Source organism: Ursus arctos, unplaced genomic scaffold (genome assembly GCF_023065955.2).
Source record: "Ursus arctos isolate Adak ecotype North America unplaced genomic scaffold, UrsArc2.0 scaffold_11, whole genome shotgun sequence".
In the NCBI taxonomy this organism is placed as follows: Eukaryota; Metazoa; Chordata; class Mammalia; order Carnivora; family Ursidae; genus Ursus; species Ursus arctos.
Window position 1 is genome coordinate 4,241,037 of NW_026622775.1, and position 21,721 is coordinate 4,262,757.

The window sequence follows — 21,721 nt, forward strand, 5'->3', positions numbered from 1 at the left end:
GTGCCGGGCAGAAGGCAGGGGCTCCGTACATGTTTCTTTAATGAGTGGCTAAAGGGCCAGGTGGAGGCTGCTGGCGCTTGAGAAGAGGAGTCTGGAAATACACGGGGTTTTTATCTTTCTGGTTTGCCGTTCATCAAGCCATGTCACACTCAGTTTCCTCATTGGAGAAATACTCCTTCCACTGCGCTTCCCTTGCAGAAATGCTGCGATAATTAGTGAGGCTCCTTGGAAAGGAGCGATATTCTCTCTCCCTTTGAAGTTTGGTTTTACAAGGAGATCTTTATATACAAGGCTGTAAAAATTCTGTTCTCCTTCCTGCCCTTTTCTTCCTCAAACCCACAGGTCCAGAAGAGATTATCTGCCTATGAAACTTCCATTTCCTAAATGCCAGCCTCCCTGGAGTCCTACCTGTAGTGTATCGGGCCGGTCGATCCCAGCCCTCAGGGCTTCCCTTCTCCCAACACACTTTGTGAGCACGCAGAGTGGACAACCCTAACAGCTTGAGGGTTGTCAGCAAACCGACCCGGGGGAGCACTGGTTATTCACAGATGCTCCTCACCTTCCCTAGTCTTTCCAAAGTTGTCTGCTTCCTCACTGCACAATGACTCGGGCGCCATGCTCTGCGCCAGGTGCTGGGCCTTCTGTGGTGGCCTGATCCAGGGCACATGCAAGGGAGTCACTGTATCACAAGAGAGTGTCATAAGTCAAATAGAAAGAGGTATGGACAGAATATGTGCAGGTCAAGAGGTAGCCCAGGGACAGCATGGACTGCAGGGCATGGTTGAGCGGATGGGGAGCCGAGTCAGAGAAGGAGATGGTGCCTGGGTCCGGTGGGAGGGATGAAGAGGAAGAACTAGCTTTCTGAAGGGGACTCAACTTCAACGAGCCTCTATTTCCCTTCCCTGTAAAATAGGTATGATAGTGACCTGGGGCTTGATAAAATAGACCATTAAACGTTTTTGTAAATTATAAACTGCTTTATAAATATTGATTATTACTTGTATCTTCCAATTGTCTTCTGTATGGTAAACAGTGAGGATGTGGTGTGTAAGACCCACAAGGGCTGACGTAAGCATTGCCACCATTTTACTCTTGCCCTGGCTGTGTTTATAGAGCCCTCCCCACAGTGAGGACAAGTTGTTCTGGTGGGGGGCTCTCAGAAGGTTGGGGACCAGGAACTCGTGGTACTGTCTTTTCCGGGGTGGGGGGCAGAAATTACCCAGGGGAGTTTACAGAGGAATTCTAACAGGCATGCAAACGGAATAATGCACTAGGCTTTAGGTGACTTCTAGTATTTGTAACCTAATCTGGGGAGCAGTAGGATGCTTTTCCGCACACTTGGGCATGACCCCATCTGAGTTGAACTTCCATAAACTGTGTCATCTCTAAAATCATAAATTCAAGGATGTCACTCACTCCCACTCAGCACAATCAACGTATCTTCAATTTACTGAAACATCTAGCCCCTTGACCCTTACGTGTCCTCCAGTCCCTCTCTGATTTTACTTTTTTCCATTATCCCGTAATCACTGTCTTGTCGATAGTCTCAACGGTTTGCCCCTTGCCTTTTCAAAGAACTTGCCTCTCCACAACCCAGCCTAAACCTGTCCCAGCTGTCTGCTTAAACCCAGTCTTTTGAGTGTTGCTAGAGAAACGCGTACAACCGTGAGATCGACGCTGCTACAAATTCAGGGTTTCCAACCCCGGCGGCTGCCTGATGTTCTCCTAGAACAGAACAATATTTAAAAATATTGGTGGATGTATTTTTCCTTCCCGGTAATTCCCGCTGCCACCCATGGAAGCCAAGGCATCCCTTGCTGCAGGGGGAAGGCAGTAGTAACCAGCTGTAACAAAGGAGTCAGTGTTGAGCTCCTCTGAAATAGGCTCTCGAAGCTCATTTCAGGGAAAATAGACGTGAAAGCCAAGATTTTCATTTGAAAGAGCAGGCTTTGTTGAGAGAAGAGAGGATTTGTGGGCTCCAAGGAAACAAAACAGAGAAGTAGAGCACGGTTGGTAGAGATAACCATAGAGTAAGGAGGACGGATGATGCACTCTGATGTGTGGTGGTTTCCTGTCATACCAGAGGGCAAAGAGACAAAGCAAAACAAAGCAAAACAGAAACCCATTCTGGGCTGTGGGGTGTGACCTGGTGAGAGAGACAGAGGAACCCCAGGGAGCTGAGAGAGGAGTATGGATTGAAACCCAAGTGAGGGAGTGTGGAGGCTGAGCGAGGAAGAATGGAGATTTCCCAGGGGAGAGTTGGGAATCCTCAAGTTGAAAGAATTTGTGTCATCTGTCTCAACTGGGGCTCGGAGAGGAGACTTCCTGGTCTGGACTGGAGAGGAGCGGTCCTGGGAGTGTGAAGTGGTCACAGCCAAGAAAAGATGCCATGTTTAAGTAGAGGGAAGCCCTGATGTAGACGGGGTCCCCCTTGTTCCCTCCACATGCAGGGAAGGTACCCAGATGCCCCCATTGGAAAGATGAAGGGCAGAGGGAACCTGGAGTCAGGATGCGAAGGCCACTCTTTCCCAGCTGCTCTCGAGTCCCTGCAGGGACACCTCCTCTGCTCGGTGCTTGAATGCCCATGTTTTCTCCAGAACCCCCCCACCCTTTCGGCCCTGCACTTGGCTATGGTTGACACAGTCAATCTCAAATTGGTGTCTCTGAGTCGAGAGAACAGACTCTGCTTCATAGTTTTATCCCCTCAGCCCGACTCATAATTGAGTCTCAGAATCTGTTTCTCAGTTAAATGAATTAACTTTAGTGGGTTCCGCACTGAAAGGAAATCTTTGCCACTTTAAAATAATATAGCGTCTTGTTATCTTTGGCTTGCAAATCTTCACGAGATACTTCTGCCTGGAAGTATCTCAGTACCTTTTGCTGAGAGGTTATTGTCCCATACAATATTACATTTCATATTTTAGACATTAATTATTGTACTTGCCATTGGGCAGAGGAAATTTAAGAATAAATAACATATATTTTTGGAGTAATATGATGTAACTCAAAAGTCAATTAGCTCAAAGCTGCCACCCTTGAGATAGGTTTCCAGCCCTTCCTCAAAGTGTCCGTAGGGTATTTGTGGAAATCCCTCAGGGGTGCCTTACTGAGCCCACAAGTCAGGCTGTCAGCTGCGGCCTCCTCATGATGTCCACTCCACCCTTCTCTGCCTTTGGCTCCAAAATGTCCATGTCTACTGGCCATGAAGCCATTTTGAAGTGCTCGGTCTGCCACCGCCCCTGATGAGAATAGCAATGCTCAGACTTCCCGTATTTGGGATCTCACAGCAGTGCTAGATCCTGTGCAGAGGCAGACAGAACAGATTCCTCCATAGTCCGGGGCCCCATGTGATCACTGGGCTCCTGAGCCCATGGCCTCACACTTTCGTAAGCTTCTGGTTCTCTCCTTTTGTGAAAAAAACACTCCAGGGAAAAGGTCAGGAAACAAATACTACACCATCCCTTTCACACCCCTTCTGGCCAAGCCCTGTCTCTTTCCAGTTACCAAACAACAACAGCCACCATGAAACTCCAGAGTGTAATAACAGGAGCAAAGATGAGTTTACTGGGGCGGGGAGGGGAGGAACAAAGGAGAGAGCACTAGTGGAGTTGAGGGCCCGGGCCTTCCAACCCCAAATGCTCGGTTTCAAAATCCTTTGCATACGCTGAGATACAGAATCATGACTGATGGAAGAGGAGTTAACCCCTCCCTAGTAAGCATGGGGGGGGGGGACGGGGGAGGGAACAGGAGTCCAAAGAGTCCAAAGAAGCAGGGAAACAGCACCTTGACGGATCCCAGGGCCCCACTGCTCCACACAGCGTGCCATGCCATCGGAGGGACTCCCAGGGCGCTGAGTCCCTGAACTCCGTTTCCACTGCTCCCTGCACCCTGTTCTCCATCGCCCTGGAGATTTCTGCCACTGCCGGCTTCACCATCTATTCTCCTGTTGCACTTTGCCGTGTGCTTGGGACGTAACACATTTCATTCGTCTGCAACGTAGAGACTTGGCTGTGTCTGCCCCCACGCCTGCCTATTCCTTTTGCTCCAGAGGGCGTCTGCCAGCAGGGCCCAAAGCCCAACCACCCCCCACCTGCGCAGCCCTCTGCAAGTCTCCTGATCTTGTACTGGGGTCCAGTAACTCCCAGTCTTGTTTGATTGATTGATTGAATGATTCCTTGAGGTTATAGTTTTAAAATCTGATGTTTAAAGGAAAATGGCGTGCTGGAGCTGGTTGGTGGTGACGGCCGGCAGCCCCGAACCGAACGCTTACAAACAGTTGCAATAGTACAAGGAAAAAAGGAAAATGGCAAATGATGAAAATAAGTTGATTCTTTCAATTCAGGATGTTTAAGATGAAAATGGTAAACATTTATATCATTTCAAAGAGGTTTTTTTGGTAACTGCATGTGGAATAAGAAGAGAGAAATAGAACCTAGGAAGAGAAATAAGAAAGTATTTGTAAAATCCTTCCGAATTAATAGATGAACTGGGACAGATGTATGTCGAGGCCTTTGGCAGGGTCCGGTTGGCTTTGCATAGACGGCGTTGACTTTTATTGCTATGTATTTAAGCATTTCTTCCCTTGGTGGAGGCCTAGTGCCTGTCAAGAGAGAGAAAAGTTATAGAAACAAAACAAGGCTTTGTACATCATTCACAACGGCTGATTTGTTTTTGAAGGAATGTCAAGGAAATGAGGAATCTTAAAACTGTGTTTTATATAGTATTTAGCTAAGCTTCCTCCTATCGTTAAATCCCACTTTCAGCAAATGCATACATAATTCTTATTAATGTTGATGAATCTACGAGAAAAGGAGAATTTCAGGTCATTTAGAAAAATCACAGGATCCACATGATTCTCAGCTTATTCAAAGGCCTGTTTCCAGTGGCCAACTACAAATTCTTCATTTACCACAAACCCCAAAATGTGGGAAGAAGATAGCTGAGTCAACAGGAAATAAAGGAGACAGCTCTCCAGCTCTGTGTAGAGAATTCAAATGCTACTGTTCTCACACACAGACATAGCCAAGCCCTTGCTCTTAGGAGCTGGAGACCGCCTAGCTTCTTACCAGCTCGAGTAGCACATAGACACTTTGGGTCATATTAAAGACGTTTATTTGCAGGGAATATAGAGCCTGAAATACCCCTCTAGCATACCATGTGCACCGACCACTTTGAATTGGGCACAACACTGATGTGTCCTTCGGGTTCTCCGTACGCATGAATTCCAATGGAAGAAACGATAATCTCACTTCCCCAACAAACAGCCTCGTGTTGACGCCCTACCGGAGGCACTGAAGGCCCTTAATCAGCTCGCCTAGGATTCTCTGGTCTCTGGCAAGGGTTACAGAATTATTCGTCTTTACAGATCCAGACATCAGACCACAGAGGTTAAATGATTTACCCAAGGTCAGCAAAATCTGCACCTCCCAGGGCAAAGCAGAGTTGTTACAGTGTTTCAAGAGGTCCACCACCATGTTTATGTTGGTCTGGTTCCCCTTCCCATGAAGGAATTCTGTTCCCAACCTTGGAAGTTAAATTCTGATAATGCACTTGTCCGAGTCCCACTCCTGTTACTGAAATCCTGCTTGATAGCATGTCACACACCTTTACAAGAGGACAAAGGCTGCCCACGTCCCCACCATCTCTCCCTGGATGTGTCTGGCCTACCTCCTTCATTTCTTTCTTTAGCGTAATTTTTAAAACTGTTGCACCCTTTCACTAACCTAATATAAATGATAATACCTCACCAGCAACGTGTCTGACAGTATCATCCTGAAGCAGAGTGACTGCAGAAGAGGAAGAAGCATTAGGCAAGGGGAATGCTCAAGACGGATGACATCCATGCTACGTGTCATTGTAGTCATGTTCTGAATTGTGAAATGTGGACGAAGAAGAAAATCCTAGCACGTAACCCACCACCATGCATGTTAAGAAAAAGGCACCTTGAACTGAGGTTATCCTGATTGCGTTGAAACCAATTAATAAGGAGAATTCCCTTAGGGACATTTTTCTTCAAACCCACGTATTGAATTATTTAAGGGTGAATACCACCAGAACGGTATTCAGTGATGCAGTGAGATTCTGCTCCTGCAAAAATCTAGTACCTCAAAAGCTTTGGTTAGACGCTGGGTATACGAGGTCTGTCAGACTGTAACGTTCATCTATTCATTTCTCAATTATTTACTTAGCTCCTACAGGATGCAATGTGGGCTTACATGGCTCTTGACATCCCAAAGAGTGATGAATTTTTAAAAATTATTCTACAGGTAATCTAGATCGTCTATCCGACTCCCGTGATCCTTTCAAATATGGGCAAAAAGGACGTATTTCTATGTCTGCTGGGCTGGGGATATCTTCAAGGGTGGAGCAGCATTCTGCCTTAATATCCTAGCTACCATCTCCAAAGGCAAAGAAGATTTATATTAAAACATGTATGTAGTAAATTCCTAGGCGTGTCACGTGTTTTTCCTATTACTCCTGGCAACAGACACAAGAGCCAACTGCACCTATGCGAGAATACACCCATGCGCGTGCAGGGCTCTGGCTTAAAAAGGCATAGAGTCCCGATAGGTTCTTTTAAAAGACACAAACCCTTTTAGAACCTTGAGACCTCAATAGTGGAGATAAATATTTTTCCTAATAAGTGCCCAGAAGGAAAATGTTAGGTACTTGACTTTTTTCAGGATCCAAACTCCGTTGCAGGCTGAACTCCTAAAAGTTTCAAAAGTAAGGCAAGCCAAAATGCGCAGGCATCCCACCAATCTCCTATAACTTTTCCACATTATGGGCATTGAGACAGACCAAAAGGGGGCCCAGAAAAAGAGGGATGGAGAGCTGGTAAGGCCAGTGCCAAACTGACTCGATTTTTCTTCCAAGTCTGCGCGATGTGGTTCACCTTGCCACCCTATATTTAAGTAAGTTAAAAGGATAATATACAAATGAAAAAAAGTTGATAATGTTCTGATTTCATACACTTAAACATAGGTGAGGATATTATCTAGACCAAATTAGAGATCGCACGAGATTCGTAAGATGGTGCATGGGGTATTATTCATATTTTATTTAAATATCTTCGTCTATGACCACTAGAAACTTTAAACTTGATATGCTAACCAAAATCAGTAATATCTTGATTTTAAAATGCCAACACTCTATCTATATTATGAAAGCTGAATTCAGAAGTGCCACTGCAATGAGTAGACCACATTTATCAAGTACATGGTTATACAGAAAGAGGTCGTGTAGAAATGCACACATCTCTCTTGATTAGACTAAAAAAGCTTCATCCAATGGCTATGCATGAGCAACCCAGGATCAACGAATTCCTCTGCTAACATTCAGTATTATTAGAAAACTTCCCAGAAAATTAGTCTAGGAACGAGGGAAAAGTCATTTGCAATTGTAAAACCAAGCCAAACCGCGCCCACAGGATATTTGCCCACTGAAGGGGTAACACGCAACCTCTCTGGCGATGTCAGAGTCACCAGTGAAAGTCACTTCCGCCTCTTGGTGTGATTGCAGATGGCATTTGGGGTGGTAGGGAAGGCGAGAGCAGACATGCTGGCCCCTCTGTCTCACCCCGGCTGCGGCCGCCCCTGATGCTAGGGTTTGTGCCTTCGTCAGGGAGGGGTCGCGGGGCAAAGTTTCCTGCCCCACGAGTCTTACCCTAACTATAAACTTCTCCACCGGAAGACTGGAGAGCTGGGCAGAGCAAGGGAAGAAAGCAGGTGCCCTGTATAAGACATGGGACATGTATGTTTGCGACGTCTCGATGAACACGCAGAAAACAACTGCACATTGGTCTGAAACGATGTCCCATGTGTCACAACCTCCCTTTATTTCTGTCACATTGCACCATTCAAGAAGTATCTTCCGCTTAATCGCTCTCTCTCTCTCTCTCTCAAAGGACGCTGGTGTCCTTGAAGGGTGGGAAGAGAAGTCCTCCTTTTCCTGCCACATCCTTCTTTCAAGTGGGGGATGCCAGGCTCAAAGGGCGAGAAGAGCTACGCCCACAGGAGCAGGCTTCAGTACCGGCAGTGTCCACCCCCTGTCCCCTCCCGGTGCACACGCTTTAGGAGGCCCAGGTGAGGAGGAGGCGAGCGTCCCCTGGGACAACAGGACCCCAGGCGCAGCCCCATTGCTCTGCTGCACCTTCGCTTAAGTCCTGTGCCTGGGCTCCTTGGAGGCCAAAGAAAGGGGAGCCCACCTGGAGTATACAGGATGCCGGGTGCGTGGCCCTGGCCTTCCTGGACCGGGCCGGAGCTGGAGCTCGTGCTGTGGAAACATCCAGGCGCCCAGTCATGGCCGAGTCTCTGCCAAATGGGCCCGCCCCCAACCTCCTCGCCTCTCCCCATCTCTGCCTCTCACTGCTCTGTCACCCCTTTGTTCACTTCCTATATTTTCACTCAGATGTGGTTTAGTGTTTTCTTTCCAAGCCATATTTTGCATGGAAGAATGCTTTCAGTGAGCTGAGGCCCTAATTGCCAAATAATGGTTGCCAAAACATGTTATTTTGGCTTCAAGCTGGTTCAGAGCAGGAGGCGTTTTCTCCTCCTGAAAAAAAAATCCTTAGCAGCCCGAGGGCCATTTGCAAACGCACAAACTCCAAGGCCCGTCCTCCCGAGGAAGAGGGTGGCTGGGCCCGGGTCACCTTCTCACTGTGGGCCGATGCCCCCCGCCGCGCGGGTGGACAGCTCGGGGCGGGGCGGGCTCCGGGGCCCCTGGGGGCTGGGGGCTGAGTGGCAGCCGCCCGCCGGGACTTGCCTCCCACCCGCCCCGCCCCACCGGGACGCGCCTGCCAGATAACTGCAAACACAAGCCGCCCAGCAAGCACGGGAATTCCAAATAGAGACAAATCTGGGGCCCCGGGGGGAAGCTGGATGGAACCGATCAGTATGAGATATATCACTGCTAATTAAGTCCTGATCCCCTGGCTCCACTTGAAACAAATCAGGGAGGGATCAAGTTTTGAGAGCAGGTGCTAACTGGTTGCAAAAAGCAAGTCCGTCCCTTCAGGAAAAGGTTTTGCAGGTAGCTCTGCGAGGACACAGCTCGGGGGCCCAAGGCTTTGCTGGGACAATCGGTTACCCAACAGAGCCACGGGCTCCTATTTGTCTTGGGACACTGGGAGCGCGGAAGAACCCTCTCGGCCGCAACAGAGAACTCTTTTCCTGTCCTCTGTGTCCCCCCGGATAGCTGGCTGACTTTCTCCCCAGACGGACAATGGCCTACTTTACAGGCAAGTCCACAGTCTCCTGGAGATGCCAGCAGCAGTTTCTTTTCCCCACAGACAATATGCTGTTCGTTGGGCCTCAGATGCCAGTCCAGAGTGGGCCCCGCACAATCTCCCACCCTGCTCACTCCTTTCCCAGACTGTTTAAGAAAACACATTTCTGAACACAAACGTGTAAATACACTTCACTGCAAATATTTACTCAAAGGAAGTCTGAGAGTTCTGAGTATTGTGTGTGTGAAGAGGGAATACGCTTTGAACGGTAAGGCTCTGGACGAACACCTCCTCTAACACCTATCTTCCTCCGAAACGGCTGGTAGTCTAGAAATTTTGGTTGTAATTCATGGCTCGCGTGGACTGGGCACTTCTGTGTGCCTGGGGCTGTGCCAAGTGTTTCTCTGTGCCTTAGTATCGTCCTGTAATCTTCACAAGCATCTTGTGAGGTCGGTGGGTGGGGCTTGGAGAGGGTGAGTAGCACATGGGGTTAGGAAGGGACCCGGCGGATTTGAATTCCATCAGAGCCTGTGTTTTTCAACACCATACTATCCAGCCTCCCAACCTTGGCTCCTGCACAGAAACAGCAAGATGCATTCCCCACTGCAAGTGCCCACCAAGTACAGTCGATGAATGAGTGAACGAATGAGTCTCGGGTTAGTAAGGAGAAGCCCCAGGTTCACCTTAAAGCAGTAACTGGAGATATTGTTCTACTAACTACGGCAAGTCTGCGGTCTGGAGCTCTCATATTTGGGGGACAATATTTGTACTGAATAATAATAAAAAAAATCATTCCGAGGGTCTTCCTTTGATCTGCGTGAAGAATGTTCTTAATCCTGACAGCCCTGGACTCCATTTGGCACATTTTGATGAAGCTGCAGGCAGTTGGCTGAAGTTGCTGGCAGTGACTCCGGGAATCATTATCAACATAATTTCCTTTTTCTTATGACATGTAATCCCTTTCCTAGCCTAACACCCCAATCTTCCGACGACTCTTGATATTGGTAGCCTGCTGCTTTGAGTCATGTGTCGAACCTCTGAGCACAGGCTTTCTCTGGAATGCATTCTGTGTTCGCCACACTCTTCATGAGTTTTGTAGCAACAGAGCTGGCTGCTGCTTTGGTGTCTTTGGATCGTGGCACATCGTTCAGCGCCACGCAAAGAACGGTTTGCATTCCTGTTAGCACCTGAACTGACTTGAAGGATGGGGTTAAAGCATGGGTGTTTGTGACACACACTGTGTTGTGAAGGCTTGTGGAAAGAGAAAATGATTTCACGCGGTGGTGCTTGGAGGTACTATGCGCTGAGAGGGGCTGAGCTCCACAGTCAAAGCCCCGAAGTGAGGACGCCAAGAGGAGTTTGGATGGTGGGCTCAGCTCTGATGGGGGCAGGAGGGCCCCGGTCGGCTGGCATTTTCCAGCGCCCCCGCTGTCCTTTTGCTTCCTCCTCGAGCAGCTGACTAGCGGTTCTCTGGGTCCGTTTCACTGTTGTCCTAATGAAGAAAGAGTACTGTTGGCCTGTGTGTTTTTCGTCAGAAGGTTCAGTTCAAAGAGGTGATGTAAGTAGAGAGTGATTAAGAAGACTCCAGATCTGTATACCCTCACTCCCCTCTAGCCATCATGTTCTGGACTTTGCCAGCTCAGCCTGCTTACCTGTCATGCGACCGTTTTCTTGCTCCCCTGTGTGGGTCTTCGTCCACGCAAACAGATTTCCCTCAGCTCTGAGAACTGTGACCTTTAAAGTCCGCCCGAGCCATGTAGGAGCGCTGCACATTTCACGAAGCTGATGTAAGATTTGTGTAGAACTTCAGAAAAAAACTGGAGCGGGGCGGGGGGGGGGCACATTGCATTTTCACAAGAGGCCCATTCAACAACACAGGATATGGCGAAAATAAAACAGGATTGGGTGGGATGCATGTTTGGGTTCTCAGGGGGCCGAAATCAAAGAGGTGTGCAAACTCTTCTGCATAAATCCCTGCCATCCGCTTTGATAAACGAGATTATGGACTTGAAAGGTCGATTATATATTCTTAAGGAGAAATGCCAGGTTCTTGTTAATGTTTGTGCCTGACAGGGTCTTAAAATAGACCGGAGTGAGCTAATCACATTGATGGGCACGTACAGCAGTGGGGTAAGAGCTTGATACAGTTTTATTACCTCCTATGGGCAAATATTTGCCTCGCGAGACACACCTACTCCCCCCAGGACAGTCCATTGTAAACAACTGGCTCCCCTTTCACAAGAGCTGAAATCTTTATGATGTTTGGGAACGCCAGAACCGAAGGGTAAACAGCTTATTTGAATCTTGTCTTTCATCCAGGAGTGCTCACCAGTTGATTTCCCCCCTCTTCCTTTATCACGAACTATGCTCAAGGCATGTTCTAGAAAACTAATATTGGCAAGAGTTCTGTTCACCCTTCCCAGTTTTATTCCTGGGAATGACAAACGGTGGGTCTCTGAGAATTTCCCATGTAGTTTCAACAGGCAAGTCTTCTTCCATTTTCACCTGCCGCCTTGAAGCTGGGGAATTCCTTCAAAGGCTTAGATCTCTGATAGAAAGAGGTGGGAGTCATTTCTGATCATTTTGCTCTCAGGATTTAAGCCTACAAGATTTGAGCCTGACTCTTTGTATGCGTGGCTTATGGAGATGAAATGAGTGTCTACCCACAAAGTGCGTTGTTTACAAGCCAGGAGACTCCAGGTGAATATCATGGCTCCTAACACGTGCAGGTTGTGGGGCCATGTGACTCATTCAGGTTCAGTTAGCTTCAGGTGGCTCTTTCAGCGGAGATAGGCATATTAAAAAGAGTGAGATTTTTAAAAATGGAGCGAAAACAGTATCTTTTTTCCGCTCAGTATGGGGCTAGATGTGTTCGTGTGTGTTCATATTAACGCTCACTTACAGGCGTGCACTTGGGAATTATCCCGGACTCCTTAATATCATTGTCAAAGCTGCCTTAGTGTAAGCAGATGAAAACAATTGTGGCCTAGACGGGAATCATGTGTGTTTCAGCCAGCCTTCAGAATTAGGAAGGCCTAGTTGATTCATATGTAACTTCTAAAATTTTGTTTGGCTTGTTAATCATGCTTAAATTCTATCAAAGGAAACATTGCTTTTGCACCATTATAAGCCTCTTTTCAAATTGTTCTCATACTTTTGGAGCCGTATTAGTCACCACTGTCGTGTACTGACAGTCGGACTTGGAGTCACGTACTGTGGTAGGTCTAAGAAGTAATAGGACCTGCTTCCTCCACTGGGACCCCGAGGCCGTGTAAATAAATAAGCAGAATAAAATGTGGGCAGTCCCTTAGAGGATGTGTGTCCAGGCTATGCGGGTCACAAAAGAACGGACAGTCAGTTCTAACTGGGCTGGAGGAGACCAGGAAGGTCTGTAGGAGGTGAAGCTTGAGCTGACCTTTGGGAAGATACGGAGATGTTCACTGGTTGATGGAAGGAAAGAGCTTTATAGAGAGACCTGGATGTGGGCCCCACATAAAACCCTTTTCTCTTGCGGGCTGTGTGACTTTGTGAGAGCCACGTCACTATTTTAGCCAAGTTTTCTCACCTGTAAACCGTAACACTGGCCTTACAAAATTGCTGGAAAGATTATACGAGAGGTATACACGAAAGTGCTTTGACAAGTGGGAAGCAGTCTTCAGATGTAGTATGTTCTTAGGGCACTAAATGTTTTTCTAACTTTCAAAGCATCTTTGAAGATAATTATGCTTCTGTGACGGGTGTGTGTGCGTGTGCGTGCGTGTGCATGCGTGTACGTGTGTGTGTGTGTTTTCATAGAAGATACGACCGAGGGTGTATTTGTTAAGTTAGATTCAACTGCTGTCATAAGTAGAACCAAATATGTATTACAGTTTAACACAATAGGAGTTAATTTCACGCTCATGTAAGAGTCCAAAGTGAGTGTTCCTGGTCAGCAAGGGGCTTTCCTCCCAAGTGTTTCTAGCTGTGTAGCCAAAAAGAAAAGGAAAGAGATTCGGGGTAAACGTCTAGCAGTCTTTACCACTGGGGGTAGATATTTGTGTCTAATATACGTACTTGTATGTGCATACGTGCTCCCACTTCAGGCTGTATGGGGACACCTACCCCGAGCGGAGATCAGTGCAAACAGTGTAAAAGCCCCTCTTTTACAAAAGCAGTAATGCATGTTAGGTTTAGGAAACATGAAAACCAGGGAAAATGGCCCCAGCAGAGAAAGCCTTTTCCTATTTTGTGTGTAATGACACTAAATCAGCCAGTAAAAGAAACAGATGCCAAGAGGGAGAGATTGGTAGGTGGGAGAACTACAGGGGGAGGCTTTCTGCAACCTTGTCTTTCAGAGTTTTATCACCATCCTCCCTCCTCTTTCATGTTTCCTCCTCACATCATGTCTGTTTGTTCACTGCTCCTCGAGAAAGTCTCCACTGCCTCCCCCCACCTCGGGCGGCCCTGACCACCCAGGGCTTTAATGGCAAGAAAAGATCATGTCTTTTCCTCTCTACATGATGAATATGCCAGATGAGCACAATTCCCAGGAATATCAATGATTTAAAAGCATCCCTAGATTCCTACATCTGAGACAAAGGCAATCAATGGTTAGAGCTCTCGTTACGGTTTACGTGGTGGCCATCTGACACCTACTACCGTTAGCACGCGGAAACCTTTGAAAGAGGCTCCAGATTCTGGAATGGCTCAGCACCTCACCCCATCTTGACAGTGGGAAAGAAGACAAAAGCTACAACTTGCAGAAGGAAGGGGGAAACCCACAAAGAAGCCAACCTGCCATTTATCAGTATTAGCTCTTTTGTTTTGGTGACATAACACACCATGTCAGTTCCTGGCATGCTTATTTTCTGGCTTGCCTCAAGTAACAACGATGCCAGTTACTAGAAATACAGAAGCTATAAATGGTAACTGATAATATTATGCATATTTTTAATGACTTGAAAAAGTGTTTTCAGAAAGCTGCCTTGGAGGCTCTAGTTTCAGTTGTGTAAATCAAGGGGTGATAAGATTAAGCCGTGTAAATCTATGCTTTCTTGGGCTGGGATACCTCCAGCATCTGCCCAAGATTCTGGCTGAGCGCTAGGCAGCCTCTGGCCTTGTCTTTGAAACAGAAATTCAGGGGAAGCCCCAGAGGTGGGGGAAGGGCCAGACTCGTCCTGAACTGCCACCAGAATTCAGCTGCTACAGGCGTTGGCCTCCACGGACTGGATGGGTTTAGAGGCCGTTTGGCACTGGGGGCTGGGATGAAGTCAGCACTGGCGTGTCATTGTTGACCCCGACTATACGTGAGGATGAGAATTCTTCAAGAGCGCCTGCCTTTAAATACTGCATATAAAACCCTCTTCATTTAAGCATTGGCATGGGTTTTTCTCCAGAGCCCAGAAATATGTATTTCCTTAGTAAACTTTTTGATGTGGAGAGCCTTCTCAAAGCATCTGAGAGCCCAAATCTCTGTTTTGAGAGTTCATGGGAAATATCAAAAAGTTCTGGCCTTGACCAAAGTAGCCTCTCACTTTCTTAAAAGTGAATCTGTGGCCGAAATGCCACCTTTGATTAAGTTGAGAGAGTAGGTTGTGTTAGTTAGGGTTTCTAACCACCTGGCATTTTTTTCTGCTTCTGGACCATCTCTGATAGCATTGATTGGATTTCCTTAGGATCCCACTCCTCTTTCTCTTCACCCTTCCTACCTGTGTTACAAAGGAATCACCAACTATTTGGATTTCCCATGGATTGAGATGATCAACTTTCCCATTGGTTAGAACGATGGAGAATCTAGAAATTTGGGACATAAATAAAATTTCCATCAAACTGTTTTATTTTTCACCTTTATATATGAGGTAAACTTGAATATCTCAACGCTAAATTCCACTAAGATGCTTTGCAGAGACTATAGGAATTTTCGGTTAGAACAAAGTAGAGGATTAAATGACTTATATTAGCTTTGAGAAAATCAGATAAATTTGTTATTTAGAAACAATACAGGAAAAGCTTAATTTCCAAAAAATTTCCCCAGAATAGAAAATATTTTCGCATTTAAAAAAAAGTCAACTTTTGTAACCCTTTATGGTCTGTGAGGGGAAAAATCTGGTTGAGGATATTCATGCCTACGTCTTTTCGCCTTCTGCCACTTGCCTTTTTGGCGTCTTACTGTCGGGCCAACAAAAGTTGTTGGAATTCCGACTCAAGCTATTTGGCTGCTTGCTAGCAACTCTGGACAAAAAATGGGTGGGGAAAACATTTGAAATCAATGATTTAAATAAAAATGTTAGATTATATGGATTTCATTTAATCCTTCCATCCCTGACTTCTTTCATCCCGTAAGAATCAGCATGGCCAAGGAGCCTTCCCACCTTTGAGGAACTCCTGAGACTCCTCTTTGCGAAGCCACTCCCAGCATGGCGGACACGGCAAAACCCCACAGGCAGCTCTCGCTGGGGAAATAAATCCCGCACCTTCTCGCTTCCTCTGCTGCTCCCCTGCCTCACTACTCTCATTTGTATGTCTCATGTTCCTGACTAAATATTAAGTCTCTTGGGGTCAGGGACCCGTCTTCAGTCTGTTTTCTCTGTATTTATTACAGCTTCCTCGTACCGATAGTAGTCGTTCCAAAAATATCTGCTGGATGAACAAATAAAGTTGGAAACTCATGAAACTCCCTCGCCCCTTGATTTTTATCTTTTACCCATATTCATACCTCACAATCTGCCCTTTAAAAAACAGAATATTATTTTTTGCTTTCCTGATGAGTAGAAAGGGGAAATTTTTTTAAAAATGAAGAGAAGCAATAAAACATCAGGTACAAACTTAGGCCCAAATAATGTTCACTGTTACTATTTGGTATATTTCCTAGTAGTGCTTTTTTCTTTCCTGCACGGGTGTGTATACACACTTGGTTTTGGAGGGGGTGGTGAGTGTGTTTTACTGCTCTCACAGTTTTCGTGCCACTTTTTTCCACTTAGTTACAAATTAACATTTTCCCCATGTCTTGAGACATTCTTGGTTGTATTATGTTCCATTAAGAATACACCATAATGTATTACTTAGGCTCCCTTTCAAGTTTCAGGGCCAACTCAACCTCACTGGAGCAAAACAAGAAGGGGTAATATTTATTGTCAAGTGACATAAAACGTGCCACAAATGAACATAATCCAAGGCATATAGTGATAAGCGCCAAAGTCAAGGTGACTATATGAAGCTGTAAGAAGAGATTATCTCTGTCTGGGCAACCAGATAAGGGGGATGGTACTCGACCTAGGCTCCAAGGAGAGGTAAACGTGATAATGACTTACATATTTCAAGTACTGACCAGGTGATACATTCTATGAATAATTTTATATAGATTATCTCATTTATTCATCCAAAACTTCGCTCTTTCCACTTAACAATCACAGTGTAATATTTTCCCAATGCTTTATGACATTTTTGGTTATATTATATTCCAATACTTGAATTCCATATATTCTGTCATATGAATACGTCATAATTTATTTACTAATTAGGTTCCTTTCAAATTGCAGAACCAACTTAACCTACCTGAAGCAAAGCAAACATCACATTTATGATAAAGTATTTTCATTCCCATTTCACAGATAAGAAAACCAAGGCTTGGAGAGGTGTTATGTAAACTTGCCCAAGTTCAGTTAGGATTTTGACACGCACGAAGGAGGAATGGGGCCAAACTTGGGTGGTGGGGCGCAGAAGGAGGCAGTTTACCAAAATGAATATCCTCACCAAAGCATCAGCAGTCTTGTAGGTCCGTACAATGTCACAGAGAGTCTGTTCCTTGGGGTGCATTTCGTTAGGACCTGCCAGATGGAGAAGACAGGAAATAACTACCTTTCACAGTGGCTCTTTCATGTGGTTCCTTAAACAGCCATCTGTGCTACCCATTGCAAGGAACTGAGGATTTCAAGTCATCTCTCGAATCTTCTGTGTGACAGTTCTCCCACAACGGCTCCTAAGTCAAAGATCAAAAGGCCACCAGACATTCTAACACAGAGCCAGCTTTTCATAACTGATTTCTTCGAGGATGGGTAGTTTAGGTGCATGTACGCACACATATACAACATCAGAATTTTAGCTCAGTTCTATCTTCCAAAATGTGACGCAGAATCTATGGTAAAAGTATGCGAGTCGGTCAAACAACACGCTAGGACGAGCTGGTTCTCCCTGCTATCTACCTAGGACAAAACCATCCGTCTGGGACAAACGCGTTTGGGACTTTGCAGAAAGCCCTCAAGGCCTCTCCTGGCTGCTCCTTGCTCCTCGCGTGTAACTCACAAGGCGCCCGGGAAAGGGCTCGTTTCCGAGTTTGCCTCGGCTCACTTGTTGCGTGCGGCGAGCCACCAACTGGAGGCGGCCGCCCGGGGCTGGCGGAATGGCCGCAGTGGGGCTGTCTTTGAAGTCCTACCCTGCAGTTATCTCTCGGTGCACCAGGCGGGCTGTAGGCGAGCCCGTTGCATGCAGCTGTCACCATTTAAGCCAGCAGGCGTTTGAAGATGTGCCGCCCCCCACCCCTCGGGAGGGAAGCGACGAGAACAAAGTGCGGTGTTCCCATGAAATCGTGTGAACGCTTGATAAGGGGGTGAGTCTGCCCCTTCTGCCCGGAAGGACGCGGCCGAGGGCAGGGGTCGGGGGACACTGAGGTGGCGCTGCCCGCTCGTCGCCGCTGTCCGGCGCAGGGAGCCGGAGCCGCCCGTGGCTTGCCCGCGGCCCACGGCAAAGCGCTGGGCCTGCGGCGGGGAGGCGGGGACGGCCTGGGGACGGCCTGGGGACGCGCCGGGCGGCGAGGGCGGGCGTCAGCGCGGCCGGCGGGCTTGTCCGCGGGCCTCCCGCGCAGCGTGTGTGCTCGGGGCGCAGTCGAGACCCCAGGGCCCCCGCGGCCGGGAGCATGTGTTCGAAATGAGCGGTGAGATAATGCGGCGGCCGTTGGGGCGGTGAGCCTCGCTGTGGTTTGTCATTTCCTCACCACGTCTTCGGCACTCGACAAGCGCTCGCTCGGTCTCACCCCGCGCGCGCGGACGAGCTCGGGCCACCTCTTCGCCTCGCTCCAGGTCTCGGCCCTCGAAAGGAGAAGACAGCCTTTCCGGAGAGGGCGGCTGCCCAGACCTCCCGAACATCGGTCCAAACGCTGGCCTCCGCTCGGTCTCTCGCTCGCGGCAAATGCCACACGGGGAGGCCCGGCGCTGGGCTTCCGGAGGGCGGCTCTGTGTCACACAACCGCTCACAGGGCGCAGGCGGGGGCGAGGCTTGGGCGACGAGCCGGGGAGACTTTGGCTTTCACTGGCCATCTGTCCCCTTGCTGAGCCGCCCTTCCTGCCGACTTCACCGGGGAGCCAAGCGACCGGGCGCCAACTGCTCATTTTCCGGACGAGACCGCCGCGGGAAGGGGGCCCGTGGGAGCGGGCTGACAACTTGCCGGCAGGCCTGGGTGGGAGGCTGGCGGTCGGGAGCGGAGCCTCGGGGTCCCCGCCGCGGGAAGGGAGGGCAGCGGCCCGTAATGCAGGCTGGGAGGACGCGGAGCAGCTCCTGCTGTGAGACTCGTCGGCCCCTCTCTGCGGCCGCAGACACCGTGCGGCGGCCCCTCGGTGGCCGGGCGATCACATGAAGGGCTGGAAAGCTCCCGTCTTTGTGAAGGATAAACATCTTCCTTCTGCCACCAAAGTGGTAGCAATTGTGGTTCCGGGATGGGAGGTTTCAAAACAAAACTAGGCCAGCGCTGTTGGCCTTGCACTGCCTCGGAGGAGATATCGTCAGCCCTCGTCAGACACCGATTTTCTAGTCTGTGGGTGACCCAGACCTTCATTCTTCCCTTCCTATCTGGCAGAATCAATAAAACGAGATGAGAGCCGGACGATTTTTCTATTTGTAAACACTTTATAGGGAAGGCTTGGCTGCAGAAATGATTCAAGCTACCGACCAAACCGAAGTTTCCGGACTGTGTGCCCGTACCTGGCTTCGCCCTCTTGAAGAGAGGTCGGAGACGGGTCGAGAGGCCTGACCAAGCAGCTTCCGGGGCTCCCCACTCCTGTCAGCTTAAGTCACCGTGAGGCCAAGAAGAGGGGTAGGCCTGTTCCTATTCTAGCATTTTTGGTCCTCAGAGGGATCCTGGGTCCCCTCGCAAAGCTCTGGGCGGCATGAGGTACAGTGGACGCCCTCGCCACAAAGCACATCGTGGTCTTGGTGAAATAACCTTCAGAGTTAAGAAGTACTTTGAGGGTTAGGACCACCCAGGATGAACGACTGTCTGAACATGTTGACTCCATTTTTTATATAAAGGGTTGAGGAGGCTACCAGGCTGTTTCTCAGAAGAAATTACCTGAAGACTGTGTGTCACCCTGAAGCCTCATACTCCGTTGACCTGCTGAATGAAGTCAGAAGGGGACTGTGTCATGGTTCAGTGGGCTCTATGCTCTGATCTCTCCCTCACACACTTCAGTTCCATCAGCTATGTCAGAATTCAGCCAGGACAGTTTAGGGGAAAAAAATCTGCTTTTGAATTCTAGACTTGCCACTCGATGGTGTTATTTATCTTTCCCGAGATGCAGTTGCCTGATCCATAAAATTGTGACAATCGTGTCTATTATAGAGAGCTGGTAACTAAGATAAATTAGATAAAGCTTGTAGGGTATCTAGCACCATGCTGGGTTTATAATAAACACCCAACAAGTGTAATCTCCTCCTTTTTATTCCTTATTTCCCTGTGCCCAAGATCAGTTAAGAAAAGGCACTGACAGGGGAACCTGGGTGGCTCAGTCGGTTAAGCGTCTGCCTTCAGCCTAGGTCATGATCCCAGAGGCCTGGGATGGAGCCCCGCCTCAGGCTCCCTGCTCAGTGGGGAGTTGCTTCTCCCCCTCCCTCTGCTTGCCGTTCCCCCTGCTTGTAGTCTCTCTCTCTCTGTCAAATAAACAAACAAACAAAAAATCTTTAAAAAAGTAAATAAATAAAATCTTAAAAAAAGAAAGAGCACTGACATGTGGGTTTTAGTTATCTGAGACATAAACAGGAAGGTCAAGATGAGCTAGGAGACCCGTCTGAGAGGAGAAGAATGGCTGCTATGCCGAAAGCCACCCAATAACGTCCTAGGTCTAACGTCCAGCACATGCATGTGAAGCAGAGGCTGAATAAGTGGCTCATGGTGGCCTCGTCAGCAGGTGGTTTTCACGGGGGATGGTCAACTGCATAATCTGATGACTCAGTATGGAGAGTGCAAAGTTCAGGACATGCTATCTGGTCCACTGGGAAGAGCATAGATTTGGAAAGGGGGGCAGCCAGAGACTTACCCCTGGGGAAATGGGATGTGAAGTAGGACTCATTCATAGGAGAAAATGGGCAGGAACCTACTGGGGGAATTTGAAATCCACCAAGCAGAGCAATTCTGACTCTATTAATGACCTAGGACTTCCAAATTAACCCTCCTCCCACCACATACACGCAACTAGGAAATAAGGGAGCTAGGGCTAAAGATAATATGTCGAAAAACAACTGGGGGTTGTATTTGACTCAGTACAGGTCAACAGTGTGATATGCCTAGAAATCCTCGGTAGCATTAATATATTAATAGAAGATACTATCTAGATCTAGAAAGAAGGAATATAGCTCTTTTAGTCCTGCTTCACTGGGGCATGCAGAGACCACTGGGCATGTCAATCGGTGAGCAATAACCAATGTGGTGAGGGGACAGGAAATAGAACCATCTGAAAAACTGTGGGAGGAAGTGGGGAGGCTTAAAAAAAGAAAAAATACCATAAGAGTTCATAATAACTATTCTCAAATATTTGCAAGACTGTGTCATCAGTCAGGGCTAGTGGTTGCTAGCAACAGAAAAGGTCTCTGGCTATCTTAGTCAAAAAAGGGATGTGTTGGAAGGTTATTGGGTGACTTGCAGGATTGTCAGAAGCCTGGAAAGCCTGGTGGGGGAAGGGCCCCAGAGCCAAGTGAGGCTGGCAGCAGAGGACAGACCGTGGTTATGCTGTAAGAACCATCTAGCTGGGTGCCACCTGGACCTACCTCCACTGCACACTGTGGCCACTGCTGCTGGGCCCCTCTCCACTTCCACAGACAGTTCTAGACTGTGCCTGCCCCTCCCATCCTCTGTTGTATTACAAACCCCACTTAGAGTGTCCAAAGGGCCACATGACCGTGTGTGGGCTGTCCGGGGATGAGGAGAGGGAATGCGCAGCCCCCTTCACTTCCATGGTGGGGAGGAGGGCTCTGCCTCCCTCTGAGACCCACACAATGGAGAAAAATTCCAAAAAAAAGGGAGTTAAGGTCTGCGCAGACATGAATAAAAAGTAAGACAAGCAAATGTACACTACAAAGTAGCAATGTGTGGTTACGTCAATAAGTATATGCAATTGAGAAAAAATTCAAAATATGTTGCTAATAGGGGCGTCTGGGTGCCTCAGTCAATTAATGTACGACTCGATTTCAGCTCAGGTCATGATCTCAGGGTGTGAAATCGAGTCACACATCGGGCTCCATGATCAGTGTGGA